At 33.9% G+C, this 22,540-nt stretch overlaps 1 protein-coding gene and 1 long non-coding RNA gene across 3 annotated transcripts in view; one reads left to right on the forward strand and one right to left on the reverse strand.

Annotated features, from left to right (window-relative positions):
- LOC126735776 (uncharacterized) overlaps positions 1-22,540 on the reverse strand; it is a 99,357-nt gene that overhangs the window by 75,330 nt on the left and 1,487 nt on the right. The gene's annotated exons all lie outside the window — the stretch shown is intronic.
- LOC126735775 (adenosine receptor A2b-like) overlaps positions 1-22,540 on the forward strand; it is a 421,693-nt gene that overhangs the window by 63,805 nt on the left and 335,348 nt on the right. The gene's annotated exons all lie outside the window — the stretch shown is intronic.

Genomic DNA, 22,540 nt, shown 5'->3' on the forward strand with positions numbered 1-22,540 from the left:
AACATTAACTGAGAATCGAATTTGGTGTCGACTTTCCACAACAGCATGAGGGTTCTCATCGGACCAGTGATGTGTATTATGGTAATTGAAAATTCCATTTCTTGTAAACCCAGCTTCATCCGTGCATAAAATATTTGCCAAAAAAGCTAATGAATCAAATAAGTATGCATTTAATAAGGAATTTTGGTAATTGGTTTATTTCGTTTTTTTAAAGCAATACGATGTTTTAAAAATCATGAAATTTAGATTTTTCAATTAATTATTTAATAACTACTTGTTTACTTTTGAAACCCCATAACTTTCATAAGTTTATGTTGTTTAACCAGTTAGCAGCCCATCAGAGCAAACTTTTTGCCTTCAATTTTCTCGAAAACCATCGTTCTGGGCGATGTGCAACAAGAGTACCTTTTTTGTAGGAAAAAGTATGTAGTTTTTAAAAAATGAACCCACGTTGCGAAAAAAATAACCTAAAAAAAGTTATTCACGAATTAACCCCCTACCCTTGCAAAAACTACCCTTTCCGATTTTCCAAATTATTTTTCAGTATCACCATTTGATTTTGGGTCAAAATTTATAGCAGAGGATTTTTTTTCGAAATTTTATCTCGTTTTTTAAGCCTACATTGCAAAAAACCGTTTTTTAAATTTACCCTTTCAGTGTTCCTAACTCCCTTAATATGCATTTTCCGCCCTATAGTTATAGGAACTTTTTTAAAAATTTTTAGGAGTACTATCACCCCCCGAATTTTTTTACACCATTTCAATGACACCCTGTATGTAAATATACTTCTTATCATCGATATTGAAACGGCAATGTTGTTTATATTTTTCCTAAGTAAGATGTAAAAAAAAGTTTTAAAATTGAGATCTTTATCATATTCTTTATCGATAAAAAACTGTTGTAATATATAAAACAGATTACCGGATCTATTAATTAAGTTTCTTTTAAATTATAGCTCTGAAATTCCTAGACATTTTGTTAAATTAGACTGTGGTAGGTTAGGAAATTTGATTAATCGCCAGAATGAATTTCTTTTTTATTTTAGATAACTTTATTTCAATATCTATTTGTCCTTAAAAGCAATTACATAAATAATTGATCTATTATTGATATTACAATGGCATTCTGTTTCAAACCTGCTTTAAATTATCTAAATTACAGGTATTTATTAGTATAGTAAATAAAGAATCCTGCTCTTTAATCGGGCTAACTATGCTCTAAGAATTAATCAAAAACCTTAGCTACAGAACTTAGCTAGCTACAACTTGACATAGAAAAACTAAACAAATATATAGAATATATAAAATATAGAATATTTGGTCAGCCTCTACTAATTTTAAAAACGAGGTATTTCCAACAATCCTAGTAAACCTAGAGAAAAGTAAATAAATCGTTGGATGAGGTAAAAGTACGAATATAAATAGATCTTACTGTCTATATGAACTATAAAAAAATGTAAATCATGTAAATCAATTTAAAGGATTCTGCAATAAAAATAATAATTTCAGGAATCAAGGAGAAATAGTGAGTTACTTAATGAGGTAAGAAACAAATCTCAATTTTCAATTTGGGGCCTGATTCAAGAAAAGCAAAGTTTTAGTTGGCAGCTATTATTGAATCTGACAGCTATTTATATTCGATTGCAGATTTCATTCTTGTGAAATCAACAACAACCCTTTACTATTCGAATTCAGGAGCACAGTGATTGGAGAGATAGTGAAATAGTATTAGAATAGTACCACATGAAGAGCCAGGGGGAATAAGGATGAAAGTCCATGAAACATAAAATCTACAACTACCCGAAAAAAAAATTCTAAGGCTCTAGAACAATAAAAAACAAAAAATTCTAGCAGAGATCGCAAAAAACTGAGAATAAAAGATGAGGGTCCAGTGACTTTCATCGATATTTCCTCTTATTATCAACAACTTATACGGTTTTTCAATAAAAGCTCAATTTTACAAAATAAATCTTTATTGTTTGGTGACAAAATAGAGACTACGAAATAAAATAGAACTTCTCAATTGTGTGGCAGGCTGCAAATGTACTCCTGTGCCGATTTTCCACAAAATCTTGCAAGCTTAGTTAGATCTTTGAACTTAGCACCTGATAAAGGGAGTAGACCTGAAACAAGACAAACTGGATAAGGTAAAATCTCATCGGAAAATGCATACAAATTTATACCTTCGTAAGAAATTCCAGGTAATTCAAACTCCCCCCTATTGTTTGACACCAATGGTTTTCCGACGATATCAGCTGACTGCCACTCCCCGTTGAATGTTGTCCGGAAATACACAAGCCTTGGATTTTTCTTTGAAAATTTTATTTCCCTAATAACTCTAGTTGGAAAGGGACATTTTTTTTTGTAAAATGTATTTAGAAGCACTTCCCATTGCCGGAAAAAGTGTTGTTGAACATTTTCAGTTTTAAAGGGCGAAGGTTTATTCCGACTTGACTCGAAAGCCTCTATCCAGTCTTGCGGTATTTCTGCTCTATGCTTTTGATTCACTGCGGCGAAGTCCGTGTCGCACTCCATATATGAATGGCCTCGAATCGGAAATGTCATTTGAATGAAGTCCAAACGTTTCTGGAAATGTATAACATAATCTAAACATAATAATAACATATATCTAAACATAGTCCAGTTTTTATTTTGTCCTGGGCATGAGTCACAGAAAATGTTTAGTTTCCTCGTTTGCTGATTTAGATGATTGTACAGCATATGATACAATAATGAACAAACATCCAAGCTTCCCTTTTTGCCTATTACTTCTGGATACGTATAGAAAATAGCTTGATTATCCGATAAAATGTGAATAATAAATGTGTAAATTGACAATTGACGGCAATAATACACGTCATTTGTGGAAATGTTTGTAACTGGCAAGTTCTTGGCATAATCGATGCATATTGATTTCATTTCTATTGCCTTTCTACTCTTATTCTTCGCAGCTGTTTTCCTTTTGTAAAAGGTATCTGCTTTCCTTAAATGAATATTTTTATCCAGTTGCAGTTTCTTCAGTTCTCTGAGAATTTCAGCAGTACTTTTTTCCGTCTTTGAGAGTTTTGATTGAAGATTTTGTATTTTGACGTTTATCTCGTCACAGAAAGAACAGGTATCTGAACGAGGGTACCCAAAACTAATGTTGAAGTTTTTGTTAAAAATTTCTCGATAGCTGTCGTAAGATAATTTCATATCATGATGTTTTTATTTAAACAGTTTATGCATTTTTGCAACATTTAGGTCCTACGATAGATACGTTTTCTTAGACTTACTTAAGCTGTAATGGCTGCTACGGGATTTGAAAGACGAGATGTGCTGCTTTACACACGCAATTGTTTCCTTGGACAGAGCATGCTTTCTATTTCTGTGCTTACTTCTGTTGTCAACAGGAGAAACACCTGTCATTTTTAATGACCTTTGAATTGCTTGGACACGCCGCCCACTTATTCCGTAAATTGACAGGAACGCTTTGAAGCATATCTGAACGTGAGAAGTGACACCGTCTTGCCCCAAGACTCTAACTCTATATTTGTATGATGACTGATTAAATTTAGTGACTTCATTTTGCGATTTACGGGGTCGTCGTCGCTGAATGAGCACTAGGGAAATTAGTCCGGCAAGATACGAGTTCTGCTCATTGTAAATTATACGACGCGTTTCTTCGTTTACAACAGAAAAACATTTCAAATTCTTACACTTACAATCACTGCCAGTCTCATTAGATTTCAAGCGAGGTTTCTTTGTAGCATCACAAATACGTCGATCTTTCCTTCGTTTTTTCGTCAGAGCGCTAGGCAAACTATTCTCCATAACCTCAAAAATGCACGTGTTTACAATATTTATCAGTTATCACTCACAACAACACAGTCACACTGATTTAAAAGTGATATTTTTATAATATTATGAAGTAATATTTTTTAAGGCGCCATTCAATCCATATGGGACTCTCAGCGGTTTTTCCGCTGACGCATGGACTTTCAGCGTTCTTTCCTAGTACATCTAATTTTATTTTGATTATAACTTTGGACTGTCATCTTTCTTTCTTCTTATACTGTAACCCGACAAAATAGAGGCTATAAGCATCGTTTTGCATTGAATACTTTATTTTTCGTTAAATGTGGACTTTCATCGTTCTTCCCCCTGACTCTTCAGTCATGTAATCGGTGGCCATATATCATTTATAATGCAAAGAAAAAATGCCAGTGCCCATTCCTTGAAACTAGCATTTGGCCTATAAACGAATAAATTTTGTAATAAGCGTAAATTATTCAAATATTACTTATTTTATCTGATGAAATCATTTATACCATTATGGATCGACATGTGTTTTTGATGTTACAGTTTAAATATACCTACAGATGTCATATCTCTGAGGTTGACTTAAATATATATATTTATATGAATGCCTTCAAAAAATATATTAGAGTGCTATGAGTTTTCATATCCGAGTTTCTGGCTGCTTATAGCAGAATTTTGTTAACCTTTTATATTTAAAGGCAGTGAACTTTTACACATGAAATTGTCTACATTTGTCAAATCAGATTCGTTAGAAACTCAAAAAAAGTCTCCATTAAATTAAATTTTAGTGGGTGTCAATGTGCAAAATACTAGATACATTTGCATTTACCATAATTGCTGCTGATACTGCAACTGTTAATAAAGGTGATGGTTTTTTCACCACCTTCTTTCCCTTTTATTACCAGGTAGCTTTAACAAAAATTTTTTACGTTTAAAATATTAATTTTTGCACCCTGGACGCATAGATGAGTAAGAGATATATTTATTATTACATAAGCTTACCCTTTTTAATAACACAATTAATATGTCGTATAATATCATCTATTCTTAGCAGAATATTGATCCAATTCCGTCTGGCACAGCGTTTAAATATTTTCACTACATAAATTTATTCGCTATATATGCTTTCCATATGTATATGTAAATGATTTTTCAGTAATTCATCAAAAATACATTAGTGCTTATAATACATGATATTTGAATTATATCTGGTGAATATTGTGTAGTCATTTAATTATTATATTTTAATATATTCAAATTAGATATGAGAATATTATTAAAGTTCTTCGAAAAAGCTTAATGCATTGTAAAAAAAAAAAAAAAAAAATAATAATAATAATAATAATAATAATAATAATAACCCCGTGAAGGACCGGGGTCAAAGAATAGTCCCCCGGTGTGCTCTGCCTGCCGTAAAAGGCGACTGAAGGGGCAACCTGGGCCACCAGGATTAATCGGGGTCATCAAACACGAACCAGGAACCAACCTGCTAAAGGTGTTGACTAGGAAACTCAGCCAGTGCTCACTCAAGCATGGCTACCGAGACAGCGCTTTTTTTCTTTAAGGTAACAAATCTAGGGCAACAGAGGATTGGCTACAGACAACAGCTACAAGTCGAATTCTGCAGACAATATCCACATATGAACGTGACTGAGCAGAGAGTCGCACCAATACCGCGTCATTCTTAACTTGATCCCAGAAACTTGAACTAACTCTATTAAAAGAAAAATTGCAGCAGAGATAAATGATCAACAGGCCTAAAATGAGGTAAGGGACAATTTGCAGGACAATGCCGATCAAGAAGCATCAGAAGCGGAGGAAAACTTAGACACACCAGACCAAGCACCGTTACCAGAAGTAATAATAAATTAAGAAACCCAAAATGAAGACCACAACAATAAACATAATGAAGTCTATGCTAAATTTAGAACAGAGTTTCGAAGGACAATGGCAGAGTATGAAGGCACAAACCCCTTAACAAGACCAGCTCTTCATAGAGTTAACTCTTTTCGCAAATTGGCTATTCTCCTTAATGTTGCCAACTTAATTATACCTGATTATATTCTTACAAATAGGACACTTAAACAGCTCAATTTAATAATCTACTGTGCGTTGTTATTAAAACCCTGGGATTGAAAATATTAAAAAATTAACAAAGTATTACGCGTTATGAGAGACCGAAACCACCATAGGAAAAGAGATTGGATGACTAATAAAAAAGATTGAAGATATTAGGAAATCGATTGGCCGGCTAAAGGTACACATCGGAGGTATCAGAACCAGAAAAGTACAAGAGAGAGTAGAGAAAATAATGCGTCAGATCCAATAACATACACAGCAGGACCCAGAAAACTGTACTCTGGAACAATGTCTCGACACCCTTAAACAAAACTTATTTTTTCAATCAGATCCGGACTGGAACCTCGCCAAAAACATAGTAACCAACGAAGCCATAGTTTGGGTAGTTGATGAGTTTAGTTCATATAAGGCTATCTATCATGGATCTGATAGAATCATACCCATGATGTTGCAGGTAGGCCTCGAAATTATACTGCTTTACTTAAAGAGAGTTTTTGAGGTCAGCATTGCAATGGGGTATGTTCCACCAACATAGAGGGCGGCAAATATGGTCTTTATCTCAAAATCGCAAGAAAGACTACCGTCAACAAAAAGTCCTATAAGCCTGACTTCATTTCTACTAAAGACTATAGAAAGGCTTATAGACAGGCATATAACAGAGATTCTAATAGAATCGCTACTACATAGGAATCAGCATGCCTACATGAAAGGAAAGTCGATGGAAACAGCACTTTACTATGTAGTGAGCAAAGCTAAAAAAACCATAGAGAACAAGGAAATAACAGTTGCTCTTTTGTTTGACGTAGAAGAATCATTTGATAAGGCAAAAACATATACCATCTGCCAAGCCCTGCGCTTCTGGAAAGCCTCTATGCCAGGGGCACTCCGGCTTAATTGGTCAGGTGGGTCAAAACGGCGCTGGAAGACCAGAAGATTAGTACTACACTAGGAGACTGTCGTGTCAAGACCAGGGTGAAAGGTGGCTGCCCGCAAGGCAGTTGCCTTTTGCCACACCTTTGGTGCCTGGTGATGGACAGTCTCCTCAGCAAGCTTGAGCTTAAAGGACTTTATGCACAGGCATACGCGGACGACGGACTAGTGATGGTCACGGGTAAATTCGTAAACACAGTCTGTGAGCGGCTGCAAGTCGCGTGCGGGATAGTGGAACAGTGGTGTCGAGAGACAGGGCCATCGGTCAACCCTGAAAAGACCGAGCTCATTCTCTTTATTTAGAGGCGGAATTTGACAGGCTTTAAACCTCCCATTATGTATCAGACTCGCTCAACTTTGAGGCAGCAGATCAAATACTTGGGAGTTACTTTATACAGCAAGCTCACGTTTAAAAGTCACGTACGGGAGGCAGTAAATAAGGCAACAGCTCTAATATGGCAATTACGACGAAGAATGTTGCTGTCATGCCCACGTTCTCCAGTGGCTTTATACTGCAGTCATACGACCGAGTATCTCGTACGGATTCAAATCGAAATCCCGACAAGGGAAGAATGGTCGGCAAACCAAATTAAAAGGCCAAGTGGTTTCGAGGCCTGGTGCACAGATGGATCATGGATGAAAAGCACCAATTCGGCCGGAGCCGGTGTGCACCGGATATGTACAGGAACACAGGGGAATCCTTTCCGCTAGGGAAACATATCACAGTTTTCGAAGCGGAGGTGTTTGCTATACTCGAAGTAGCAAACAAACTAATTAATTAACAAACTAATTGAGAGAACTAACTAATACATATGTAGTTAGTTCACTAACTTACTCTTTCAGTATTATAGGATGGACTAAAACAAGCATCGAAAATTTGCAAAGGAGGGCTAGAAGACTCCTAACGAACACCAATAAGCATCACCCGTGCAGTGCCGTAGAATGAACTACGCCATCTTGACACATGGAAGGCAGAGAAATGGCCCCCATAGAGAAAAAACTGACTTAGCAAATTAGTAACTTGCGATCCTTTTTCTTAAAAAAGGCTGAAACTTCAGAGATTTATCGTGCCGTATGTGAAACAGATGATTCAACATCATTTGAATTTCTTGAGCTACCCATATACCATAAAACCGAGCAAGAAAAAATAAACTGAAACCACTACATCGAAGGCGTGATAGGCGAGGTTTAACTAGAGTATGTTGACATAGCGGCGTCGAGATACTGGTTGACTTCGGGACATTTCCCCGAAACTGAAGGGTCGGAAGATGTCAAGCTTTTGCGCCAACGGAATTTAAAGAACGGTTTGAGTAGTTGCAAAGATTCTGCATCAAGGGCTTGCAGAAAAACTAAGCCTCTTATCAGCAGTCAAGGTACCATATTATAACTATAAGCCAGAACTAGTTCTTAAAAATGAGCAACAAAAATTGTATTGGGATCGTACTATACTTACAGACCAACGAGTAAGTAACAATAGGCCCGACCTAACACTTATCGATAAAATTTCCAGGAAGGCAACCCTTATTGATGTAGCTATTCCTAATAAAACAACCTAAGAGCGAAATCTAATGAAAAGAGTGTTAAATACAGGGATCTAAAATACCAGATACAAAGACAATGGAAAATGTGAGAAGTGCGGACAATTCCAATTATTGTGTCAACAAGAGGAGTAATACCAAAAAGCCTGATCGAAATCTTAAAATTGCTAAACTTGCTGCTAAAATTAAGGAAAGCATCTATAAGTCGAAGCTATTACCCACATCTCAAATCATCAGAACGGTTATTAGAAGCGCAGATAACGTCTAGTTTAAGAAACGTATCATGTTACTTTAGTCTAAGTATATTATTTGTTAATAAAGGTAAAAAACAGAGTCAATGTGACAATATTTTGTCACAATAACATTGAGAGATATTCTCTGAAACTATTAAAATAATAATAATAATACTTTTATAAAAGGTAAAAACACAAAATCTACATAATAATAGATAAACATAGTAAATACCCACCAAAAAAATTCTTGCAGGTGGTATTTTAAAAGCTCTTAATAAAAGATTAATACTAGGAAAATATAAATAAAACGGAATTAATCACAAAACAAGGGCGTTATAAAATGTACAACAAAAATATAACAGCAGCAATAAAAACTAACAATAATATGAAAAAAAATTACATGTGCAGCGATAACATAATTTACTTTTATTAGGATTATTAATTTTAACTATTTAAATACAAAAAACCAGGTCAACTTTAGTTAGTTTATAGTCTTATCTTGTGCGAAATTATAGGTCCTAAATGGAAATTTGATTTCTAAGTCAGGAATTGTTAAAAAGGATACATCTCGGAATAGATTTGGGACATTTTTGGGATTTCGAGGATGCATATTTTAGGTTTTCTTATTTGTATCTAACTTTTATTAACATGTAAGTTCTTTCTCTTTCTTGCTCTAACAAGCATTGTTGTATTTACGTTACGTTATTTAAACATGTATAAAGAATTAAAATTTTTGGTATCATGACTGTGTTGTATTGTTTTTAAAGTATCTTTTTTTAAAATATTATCCAGGATAAGTTATCCAGGAAGCAGAAATTTATGGGTAAATAATCCCCTTAAACCTATTTTTATATAAAAAGCTGCCTTATGTCTAACAGCTCTGTTTCTTTAAATAAAAAATCCGTAGAGTATAGTTTTGGCTTCTTATATAATATTTTTATAATACATTATTGGATTGTTTACAAAACTTAAATTTATACATCTAGTGCTATACAGATTGGCGAATGGATCACTACACATATAAAGTTTCTACGCTGATGTTCGAGGCCCAAGCTCCATTATTTTAAATTTTATTTTAGTAAGCTTCTGACATCGGTATGGGCTGTATTCCTTGCGGAAAAATTTAAAAAAATATTACGCGAAATTGATATAATATTTTTTCAATGCAAGAATTACATGTGTAAAACCCGCATAGATTCGTAATTATAATTTTATAATACTGTACATTGCATACTGAAAATTTAAGCGACGTTCTTATTAAAATAAAATATAAACCATAATAAAAGTAGAATGTAAACATAAATTATAAAAAAACAGAAAATAAGATTCTAAATAATAAATCTAACAAATAATTCTTTAAATAAAAGCTCAAGACCTCCTTCTTTAGCTAAACAAATAGTTAGCGTAGTGTAAAAGCCGTTTCTTACTTCCAAAAGAGTTTAAGATATAATGGAATCGGCAGATTTAACGATTTTTTTCTTAACTTCTCTAAATTCGTTGGCCTACTATTATGATGTTTATAAATAGTCTCCTTAAGATAACCCTACAAATAAAAGTTATTTAATGATAAATCGGGAGATCTTTAGGGCCATTTAATATTGCCAGTCCCACTAATAAGTCGGTTAGGAAAACTATTTGTTAAAAAATTCTTTTACTCTAACAGCATTATAAGCACGACAGCCATCTTGTTGAAAATAGACTGATCCCAGGTCTATATCAGGTAGAAATTGAACGGCTGGAAAAAGTTAGTTTTGTAGCGAGGTATTTTTCGGCGTTCAAAGTACCATTAATAAAAAATGGCCCAATAATATGGTCGCCCAAAATACCAGCCCAAATATTCAACTTTTAAGGGTACTGAGTACTAAACTGAAAACGTCTGTGCTCGTTTTTCTTAGATCAGTAACGATCAACAATGGAAGGATTGTGTTTGAAAAGAGGACTCATCTGAAAACAAATATTTTTTAAGAAATTTTCATTTTCATTTGCCTGTTCTATCATGGTTTCACAAAATGACATTCTTCGCCATTAGTCTTCAGGAAATACCTCCTAAGTTTTGGAATATTTAAAACATTTGTATCCATATTTATTCCAAATACTCGGTCATAGCTTTATGATACATACCGCTTAACAACATTTCTAAACTCACTTGGCATATTCTCGAAAAATCAGTATGGATTTACAAATAATTAATATATTACATGCAGTATATAATTTAACTTCAGAAATAACAAAAAAATTGAATACTGGTACAAAAAGTATTGCAGTTTTCATTGATCTGGCGAAGGCCTTTGATACGATACCGCATACAAATCTTCTTCAAACTTTAAATTATTATGGTATTAGAGGTATAGTAGCACTAAAGCTATTTGAAAGTTATTTTGAAAAGAGAGAGCAGGTCTTTAAATAGATAATATCTATAGTGATCCATTATATGTATCCATCAGAGTTTTTTAAGGAACAATACTGGGACCTATATTGTTTAAGATATACCTAAATTCTCTTCTAAAAACACCCTTGTCAAGTCAAATAGTATAATTTGCTGATGATAGTGCTTTAATCTTTAATGGCAAAATATGACAACAGGCTAGAGAGGCTTTGTGTAATGGATTTAAGCATGTAAAAAAGTGGTGGTGTACTCAAAAATTAACTTTGAATATGGACAAAACTAATTACATAGCCTTTTCTTTGATCAATTCAAATAGACCACGTTATAATATAATTTTATTGGATGATATTAATAATTAAGAGATCTTTGAAAAAAAGAAAACTAAATATTTAGGAGTCATAATTGATCAACAACAATCGTTAATTATCTTGCTGGAAGAATTAGACATTTGATCCAAAAATTTTACATACTAAGAGAAATGTTGCATCATAGCATGGGGCGGCACCTACAAAAGTACATTCCAGCCTTTGAATGTAGTACAAAATTAAAAATAAAATGCATCACACTGAACTTCTATACATATAATGAAAATATAATTAATATAGAAGGTCTGTATATTCAGCATGTGTGTTTATTTGTTCATACCTCTGATATATCTAAAAGAATTACTAGTTATTCACAACTCACCAGAAATATTGTTCTTAATTGCTTGTTCCTTCCATTAAACATGAGTAGCTTAAATTTAAAATTTATAGACTGGTTGGGACCCAAATTCTACAATTTGTTGCCAAGGGAAATTAAAAGAATAAAAAACAAACAAAAAATTAATGAAATGGCCAAAGAATATATCTTTATAAATATAAAAAAGTTCCAATCATGCATATTAAATTAATTTGAAAAAATGGTTTTATGATAAATATTTTTATTTTGTAAACAATATCTATTTATTTACTTATGCTTATTTTATTATTATTTCGTGTAGATATAAAAATGTTTCTTTTTTATCACTTGTGAATGTATAAAATAGAATATTTATAATTTTTTTTGCTGTATCTTAGGTAAGTATTCTAATGAAAATATATCTTTAAATATAGAAGCACACACAGGTATTAGGTTACCAAGGTGCTTAGGGTTAAACAAGAAGTGTTATATTCAATAGGTTCTTGAGCTTTGATGTGACAATTATTTCTACGTTATGTCTCAAAATTTGAGACGATATTTAAAATAGTTTTAGTACAAGAAATCGGTCTGTTTTTAAAATGTATTTATTTTTTTGCCTCCATAAAAAATGGACGTGTATGGAATCACAAAGCAAAATAAGATATGCTGATTGTGCCGTGCCGAAAATGGCAAATCAGACGATCGGAATTCGCCGCGCAGCTTATCAACGAGAAAGAAAGCGGTAAGTGGTATTGCCATTAGGCCTACGTGTAGTATTCTATTTGCCAACCTGTATACGACTATTATGCTTATTTTCTTTTCCCACAAAAAATATCAATAAACTTTCTATCTTTTTTATTTTAGCTTACATTTGTATATATTTCAAACTTTTTTGATATTTAAAATGAGAAACGCGAATACTTAGGCAACTGAGAAAAAAAATAAAGAAAAATTAAACGTACGGTGTAAATCGTCTAAAAAGAATCTTACTCTCGACTATCCTGCAGAACTTTTTCGGCAACGCGTTTCATCGCCTTTCGGCCTCATCAGGCTGATTATGAACTTCATCAGCCAAGACGGCTTTTAGTTGTCTGTGTTGTGCTACAAAACCGACGTACTAACAAACTCATAGTGCGTCAGTACTGTTGCATATTATACTATTTGTGATTGTTGACTTAAGTAAGGCGTTTAACTGTGTGAATCTCGTACTGCTTCTGAGAAAAACAGTTCTCTCTTTGACTTATGACTATCAGTCCAGCCCATCACCCAATCCAACAAATTGAACTAGAAATGGCCGATACGTGAACTTCCCACTTTCAGCGGCAAAGGCAAGAGGGAAATCGAAAATCATTCATTTAAAGCTTTTTATCGAATTTTAATACATGATTAACATTTAGATAGTTTTTCGCTATCTAAAAAATAAATTTGCTAGGCATGTATGTGCAATGGAGACATGATTCTATTACAGTGAAGAATTCATTTAAGCGTAATTGTTTAGTTTCGTGATTTTCATTCATTTTTTATGCAAATTAATTAGAAGCCAATAAGGTTTGGTGATAAAGACACCGTACTAAACATATCAGATCCATTTTAAAACTAGGCCTTAGTTCTAACTTTAAAATATACTTTACCAAGATAACTTAAGCATTTTTAATCGTCCGAAAGACATATATCCGATTCTCCGAAAGACATTACTAATGCACTAATCAATAATGCTTTTTACCTTATTATTCAAATTAATTTTAATCGGCTTTTGTGCTAAGAAATTACGATAGTACAAATCTTGTACTATTTGAAAGTGTCTGAAATTGTATATTAAAGAAACGTTTGTAAACTTGAAAAACCTACTAATTTAAAAAAATATTATATTTCAATATTATCTATTGTACAAAACTATCTGTAATCTATAAAATTAAATTTATTTTCTATAATTATTTCAATAAATATTTCATCGCAACTTTTTCATGCTCGCTCTCGAAGTCTGATAAAATTACTGTAATAATGTATATTTCTTGACATCGATAAATCTCATTTATGTTTAATTGGTTACTACTCAACGTTACTCAACGTCTTTCGGAGTCTGACTGGCATCAAAACTTGGTAAACAACGGACATTAAACTCGCTTTCAGTTTGCACTATTAGCCGAAAGTTCTTCCTTTTGATAAATATTGCTGGAAAGCATACTCTCTTAATTTTTATTATTCTTGATGTCATTTAAGATTTTATATGTATCTATTTTAATATTAATAATAATTAAATACCCAGAGATGACACTAAGATTTATCACTGAAGGAAAATCTACTTATTACCCAAGGAATCCAAGTACCGACCGATTTCGTGCTTGCAAACGATGTACAAAATCATCCCCTTCCTGTATCACAAGCCTCTTCAATGCGCATGTCGAAGAACAAAATGTAATAACTGAAAAGCAAAAAGGGTGTCGAAAGGGAACCAAGAGGCGCGAGGAGCAGCTCATCATAGACTCGATTATTTTAAGTAAGGTGAAAAAGAAAACCAGGAAATTATCATGCTGCTATGTCGATTACCAAAAGGCCTCCGACTATATACCAGGAATAGTGAAGGAAAACCTTCAATGGAAGACACCCTTATGACCTCGTACAACCACTTTTCGACAAAATAGCGTCAAACGTATGGTTGAGAACTCTTCCCAGAAACGGAGGAGCTGCATGATACCTATCCAGGAGGCAAACACTAGGAACTACTTAAAACAAATCATCAAAGGTTCCCAGATACGAAATGGCAGATGCAGGAAGTGCAGAGAGAAACCAGAAACAGTCCAACACATTACAGCAGTATGCAGCCTACTATGTCAAAATGACTACCTATACCGCCACCATCAAGTAGCTGCTGTAATACATCAAGAACTGTTACTGAAACACAGTATACCATCTACTACGAAATTATAACCGGAATATTTCCTACAACAAACCGGACATCATAATTCGAGACGAAAGAAAGAAGGAGGCGGTCCTTATAGAGGTGGTCATACCAAACACCAATAACTTGCTGAACACAATTGCAGAGAAGAAGAGGAGATACACCGATCTGGTAGGTGAAATGAAAAAACTGTGACGGCTTGAACAAGTAACGATTCTGCCCATTGTATTATCAGCATCGGGAATCATACCCAAAGACCTGCACAGAAGCTTTAAGATCATTGACCTATATAGTAATACCTTCCAGAAAGTCGTGATTTTAAACACGAATAGTCAGAAGATTATTGAGTCAAGAATAGGCGAGAATGCTTGGTATTGCACCCGTATCTTGCTGTAAACACCAGCAAAACCTGCGAATAATTGAAAATAATAATAATAACTTGGCTGACATCGATTAACCTGCTCTTTGATAGATTTCAGAGTAGTATTCAAATAAAAAGAATCCCAGAGGTTTAATTCAGGAGGATTATACCTCTTTGCGAATATACAAAGCCCATTGTGGTTTTGCCTCGCCATTAGTGGATTTACTTAAGTCGACTAAAATCAGCCAGGTATAGATTTGCTACTAAAAAAATACTAGAGAGCTAGCCAAGAATAATAATTGCTTTAATTGTTAGCATCTAAAATCAAATAGGTTAAAGGCAAAAAATAATGCGAAGAAAAGAGTTTTTTGGCGAGGAATGATTTTTCTTTCCTTTAACTTAGTTGGAGGTGAGCTACACACGCGACATTATACCATCGATAACTTGTAAAGAAACCTCAAAATATTATCAACAAAAGCTAAAAAATATCACTTCGAAGAGATGTTAAGCGAACTTCATTACCGCGATATTTCGAGGGAATAGTAATGACACATAGCGGGAAACAACTAGAGCGGAAAATTTGTAACTTGTAATAATCCTTTTTTACTTCTTTCTTTTATCGCCTTACCGAGAAGAATAACATAGAAAGTTGGATTGGAAAATTACTACATGAAAGGTACGTTAATAAATTTCGATAGGAGTATGTCGACATATAGGATATATCAGAAACAGCGTGGAACTACTGGTTGAGCTCGGGGTAGCTTTTTCCAGAAACTAAAGGATTTTTAGTGGCTACAGAAGATCAAGTCATCCTATGCGAGGAACTATTTGAAATTTGTCGTAGGTACTATAGCACGATAGCCTGATAAATGCAGATATCAGGCTATAGTCAGCATCCAATCGTATTATGTAATGAAATATAGGAGTCTATACAGCATATTAGAGGAGGATAGAGAGCGACACAATATATTAGTGAGAATACTCTATCAAGAGCTAGCAGGAAAACTTCTTTTGCTAGTAGATAATTTACCATATTACGAGCATGCCCTGGCATGGAAAAGGACGAGTACACATTTTACTGGAACCTACTAGAACAGAGTCTACTTACAGATCAGCAAGTTAGTAATAATAGACCTGACTTCATTCTAAAAGATAAAGTTTCTAAGAAAGTAACTCTCATGGATGCTGCTATCCCGAACGACAACAAATTAAAAGTGTTATAAAAAAGATCGATAAATGGAAAAATCTAGAACACAAGATTCGAAAAGAATGAGAAATACGAGAAGTGCAGACTGGTCCAATCATTATCTTAACCACAGGAATAGTTCTGAGAAATCTGACTTTCTAGAATATTAAGCAATGAAAACATTCACAAATTAATTCAAAAGTCAGTACCTACTGCTATCAACGTCACGCATCGTCGGAAAGATCATCGAAAACTCTAGATTCATTCGCACTCCTGAGCGAATTAATCTATAATTATTAAATTGAGGGGCCCTTGAGAAAAAGAGAGTTCCCACATAGCTTGATTTGTCTGGAATTGCATCTCCTATGTTAGATATCTGGAATATATTGAGGTTCCCCCAATCTTAATGGGATTGTAATACCATTTGGTGTATGATCTATTTATTTATTTATTTACGGAATCCATTTACAAAAGTGTTACATAGCATACCCATACAAATATATAGATTCAGATACAAAACTATCTATAAATCAATGAAAGGTGTAGATGAGTTAATTAATTAAAGCCCCTATGAAATAATATTCTTTAACTGCCCCTTAAAAGATGTAATCCTAAAAGTCAAAAAAGTCAAAAAAGCTTATCTGTCCTGACAGACCATTAGCACTTCGAGCCATTTGTGTAATTGGCTCATTAATACCATAATTGGTATGGTGGAATGGGACTGAAAATATTTGTGATTGTCTATTCAATCTGGAAGGCACCCTAAGTTTAAAAAGAGACAATAACTCGGGACAATCTATAGTAGCATTTAAAACCTTATGCATAAAACATAAGTCGAGTAATGTTCTTCGTGACTCTAATGTAAGTAAGTTCAGATTATCCCTGACCCACTGATAGTAATACTCCTGTCTCCTGTAACCACATCTAAAAGCAGCCACCCTTAAAAATTTATTTTAAGTTTTTTCATTTCATCTGCTCAATGTAGTAGTTAAATGACGGGGACCACACAATTGAGCCATACTCCAAGATGAGCCTAACAAGAGAGCAATAAAGTAATCTAAAAGTAAACAAAGACAAATCAGTTGTAGACCGTTGAATAAAATCCAGCATTGTCATTGCCCTACCAGTCACCTGATTGATGTGACTTTTAAAAGACAACCTGGAGTCAATAAATATTCCTAAGTCAGAAACCTCTGTTTTGACACCAATTGCTACATTATTTATTTTATAAAGAAAAGTAATAGGGTTTCTTTGCTTAGAAAAAGTAATCTTATGGCACTTATTGATATTAAGGGACATTCTATTCAAGTGGCATCAATCAAAAACAAATTAAGGTCTTTTTGCAGGAGCACAGCATCAGAAAGGGATGTGATAAGCCTAAATAGCTTCACATCATCAGCAAACATTAGCACACGACAATTTTCAAGTTTCCAAACTAAATCAATCAAAAAGAGGCAAAACAAAACAGGACCTGAGTGAGAGCCCTGTGGCACCCCAGATGGCATCAAAATTTCAGAGGAACATGTATCTCCAAGATTAACAATCTGGGTTCTACCTCTGATGAATCCCGAGATCCACTGAAGAAGAGGCCTCACAATACCTAAAGACCTAAGCTTCTGCAAGAGTACCCCAAGGTTAACCCTATCAAAAGCCTTGGAAAAATCTGTATATATTGAGTCAACCTGAAGTCCCTTCTCCAAGCAGCGGTAGAGGTAGTTGACATACAGCACCAAATTAGCATCAGTAGATCTGCCTTTTATAAATCCAAATTGCTCAGAATTAAATAAAGATTTAAAACTCCAGGCAATCCTATGACTGACCAGGCAGTCAAGCAGCTTTGGCAACTCAGATTGGTTACACACAGCCCAATAATTGGAAATTTTATTTCTACTGCCAGATTTAAAAATGGGTTTTAGAAAACTTCTCTTCCAGAGAGTGGGATAAGGACCAGTACCTAGAGATTTATTAAAAATGAATAGTATTGGTTTCGTGAGAACACAAACACATTTCTTTAGGAAGAATGTCGGAATCCCATCTGGTCCAGCGCAGAGCTTATTCTTAGAGGAAGTAATAACCGCATAAACATCCTGCGTTGACAGAGTTAAATTGCTCAGACAAATTGATTTATCAAAATCAAAAGATGGTATTTCATTGACTTGCTCATCCGAATAGACGGATGAGAAGTATTCTGCAAACATATCCGCAGGATCCGAGATATTCATACTAATCCTGTTATTGTATGTCATTCTGGAGGGAAGGCTAAAACCAGTTCTTTTATTTCGAATATATGACCAGAAGTACCTCGGATTGCCAGCGAGATTTCGTTTCCACCTTATTAATATATTGTTGATAGCACAACTCTCTTAAGTACTCACATTGATGTCTCAAAAATACAAATTCATCATATTCCTGCTGTTGATCACTAATTTTAAACTTTTTGTGAATTTGTTTCTTTCTTATGATCAAACTGCGAAGCTCTGAAGAAAACCAACATGGAAAAGAAGAACTTTTGTACCTCTTTAGACGAATAAACCTTTCCATTGAGGAGTAGATCATATTATAGAAAATTGAAACTATGACATCAATAGATGTCTCTCCCAAAAACAATTGATTCCAGTCTATCCCAGCAAGACAATCGTTAATTGCTATGTAATCTCCCTTTCCAAAATCATAAAAATATTCCTCATATATCATATCATCAGAATTTTCTGCACAACAAAGGTCAAAACTAATTGCTGTATGGTGCAAGCTATTCTCAAAAATCTTGTCTATTGCACGTTCGACACTAATTAAATCTGAGCTACTAAATACAAGATCCAAGGCAACCCCGTTGGTATTTAAAACCCCATTTACCTGAAAAAAGTTATAGAAGCTAAAGCAGTTGGCCAGATAAAGCACAGACTCTCTGTCATTCTCCAGACAACGACCAACCATATCTATAATATTAATAATAAATTTTATTATTATTCTGCAGAAACAACGAATTTTTAATCATATTTTCATAAAAAGGGTTTTACCACTTCATCCAATCGTATTATATAAATAACTATCGTACATTTTATTTTAAAAAAGATACTATACGTTGCGCTAACTAAGCTCCGTCACGTGAATATTCCTCTTTAATAAATTATTTTAATTAAATAGATAAATGTAAAAGTGGCAATTAAAAAATAGTAAAACCTTTATCATTTAATATGTACATTTAAGATTCCAGTCACACTAGGACGTATTTTTCTGAAAAGAACTAACGCTATTTTGATACGTATTAATTGGGACGATAAATATCTTTGCATAGTTCAAGTTTATATATTTAGTCAGTAATATTCCGTTTAAATCATTCTTGTTGAATCATATGTTTTTTAATTATGTGTTCCAAATTGTCTCATTTCTTTTAAGCAAAATTTTTGGTTAGATGGCGCTTAAGCCGAGTTATTCTTTAACGAGAAAAAAACAAAAAAAATAATCAAAATAGAAAGAAATCCACGAATCAATTAAAAGTCAGATGTGTAATTGATTTATAGAAAAATATACAAATACATATAAAAATAAAAGAAATGAAAAGGGCAGATGGCACTTATATAAGAATATAAGAATAATAAACGTATTTAAAAACTACAATTTAATTTTTTATTAGTCGCTATTCTCTGGAATCATAAATACTCAATATGGCAATATTATAGTGAAAACATTACTCATACATTAATAAATCATAGATACAGGGAAAAATGGTTTATCACATTTTTATAACCAGATATTTTTACCAGTTTATAAAAAAATGCATATAAAACAGGCCATATGATGGATACTAAAATAAGGTCAGTATATTTAATAAACCAGGTCCGTATATTTAATATCTTGCTTCTCCAATATAGTTGAAAATCGAGAATTGTCTAAACGTACATAAAAAAAGATGCCCACATAATTACAGGGTAAGGCATGATTGTTATTTATTTATTTATTTAGCAGTTTATTTCCAACAGGCAAAGCCCAGTTACAGGAAAATCTACAATTATTGTTTTGAAAATGTAAACAAGTATTAAATTACTATAAATTAAATAACAAAAAGAAAGAAAAATAAGAAAAACTTAAATTACTATAGTAACATCATGTATATCAAAATTAAAGGAGATGTAAATTAACATTAGAATGAACAAAGAAAGGGATTCATCGAACAAGGGAAAAAAGGAAGAGAAAAAGAATTATGGTAACTGTTGGTTTGTCAGAGACAAAACTAGATCCTTTATGGAGCATACAATGCAGAATTAAAAATTCTGCACATTTGATATACGGGATCCTGAAACCTAATGTTAGTTCTGGCGCGATTTAAAGCAAAAGTGATATTTGCTCTAGAAGCAAATCGTGGTACATGAAATAGAATATCGTTCAACAGAGGAGGAGAATTTATTTGATTATTGACCAACTTCCATAAGAATGTTACAAAATGAATTGTTCTCCTCATGACCAGAGATGGCCATGGGCAGATTAAATCTACCTAACATCAGATCATGATCATGTCCCCTAACAGGATGTAGTCCATCCTCACGAATCATAAGAAACTTTAAAACCCTTCTCTGAACACTCTCGATGTAGCCAACAAGGCATTCATAGAAAGGACACCACACCAAGGAATCGTATTCTAGTCTTGAACTAATAAAGAAAAAGTACAATAGTTTTATTGAGTTTGAGTTGTTAAAGAGTCGGCTATTTCGAATGACAAAACCCAGAAGTTTCAACGAGGAGGTTACTGTCTGTTCAATATATGGCACAAATGTGAGCCTATCGTCGAATACAACCCCCAGATCTTTAATAGAAGTACTTCTACAGAGGATTTGATTGTCTATATTGTAATTAAACAAAACAGGATCCTTGGTTCGGTGAAAGGAGATCACACAGCATTTCGAGATGTTAAGACATAACTGATTTCGACTGCATCACCCCCTAATTAGGTCCAAGTTACTCTGTAAGAACAAGCTGTCCAAGATACTATTGATACACCAGATTATTTTCAGATCATCAGCATAAGCTAGTCTAAGGCAGGAAATCAATTCTATAAGATCATTAATATAAAAGATAAAAAGAAGTGGGCCGAGACTGGATCCCTGTGGTACTCCAGAAGTTGAAACAAAGGTATTATATCTGCAACCTTCCACCTCAACAAACTGTAGACGGCAATAAGGTATGACGAAAGCAACGAAATTCGCCTTTCTGAGAAGTTGAATTGTTTGTTCAATTTTTCCAGCAGAATGCTATGATTTATCTGATCGAAAGCCTTATTGAAATCAGTATACACCACATCAACCTGACTTTTTCTATCGAGGGCTGAAGAAAAAAATGAGTCACATTACAGAGGTTAGTGATGCACGACCTTTTAGGAATAAAACCGTGCTGATCTATAGAGTGTAGTGATTGAACTTGGGGAAGAATTCTGTTATAAACAATAGTTTCAAAAGTTTTGGAAAAATTGCAAAGTATGGAGATAGGTCGGTAGTTGTCGATTCTGTTTATATCGTCTTTTTTGTGAATTGGTATCACTTTAGCACATTTCCAGACGCCTGGAAATTTGCCCGTTTTCAAAATAAGGTTAAAAATATGACATAAAGGCTGACAAAGGACAACATGCAGTCTTTAGCCACAAAACTTGGAACACCATCTGGACCGGCTGTCAACTTGTTTTTTAGCCTCCGACTAGCAGCAATAATTTCCTCAGTGGTAATTGATGGAAGAATGTCAATGAGGTCTGAGGAATTAGAAGGAGGATAGGTTTCTGCGAGGTTGATTGGATCTTTATGATAGACAGAAGTGAAGAGTGACCTTTCTTAGCTCTAACAAAAGACCAAAACGATGAGGGATCAGTGACAATGTTCTCCTCGGCTTGGGCACAAATGAGTTGTAGGCCTCACGGGCTTGAGATTTTACTGTCTGACAAAGCCTGTTGTATCTGGAAAGATTCAATTCAGTTGGAGAGGATCTATAATCACGATATGCTTTTTCCTTCTTAAAGATATTAGAAATAATTTGTTTTGAAAACCATACTGGAAATTGCCGTCGTCTTCGTTGTTTTAAAGGTGCTGAAGCAGCAAAAGCTTAATCAAATCTTTTGTAAAGTTCCTTGCAAGCGATGTCAACGTCAGAAGACTGCAAGACGGACAACCAGTCTGCATCAAGCAACAAATTATACATGAGTGGAAAGTCTGCTTTTCTGAAGTTAAACTGCTGTAGATTATTTGAACTTAAAGGTCTAAAGTCAACAAGGTCTGAAAGTCTCTCTCGGTTGTGCAAGGAGGGACATAGATTACAAATAAATAAAATACAAAATAACCATAAGTGAGCTTACAACCTAAAATATCTATAAGTGATTTATAAAGTATAGGCAATAAAACCCGTTTTTTAATAAAACCATAACTATGGTCTAAGCCTATTCACGTTAAAACTAAAAAAAAAGAAAAATTTGCCATTCTGCCCATGGAT

The sequence above is a fragment of the Anthonomus grandis genome, chromosome 4 (assembly GCF_022605725.1).
Source record: "Anthonomus grandis grandis chromosome 4, icAntGran1.3, whole genome shotgun sequence".
Taxonomy (NCBI): domain Eukaryota; kingdom Metazoa; phylum Arthropoda; class Insecta; order Coleoptera; family Curculionidae; genus Anthonomus; species Anthonomus grandis.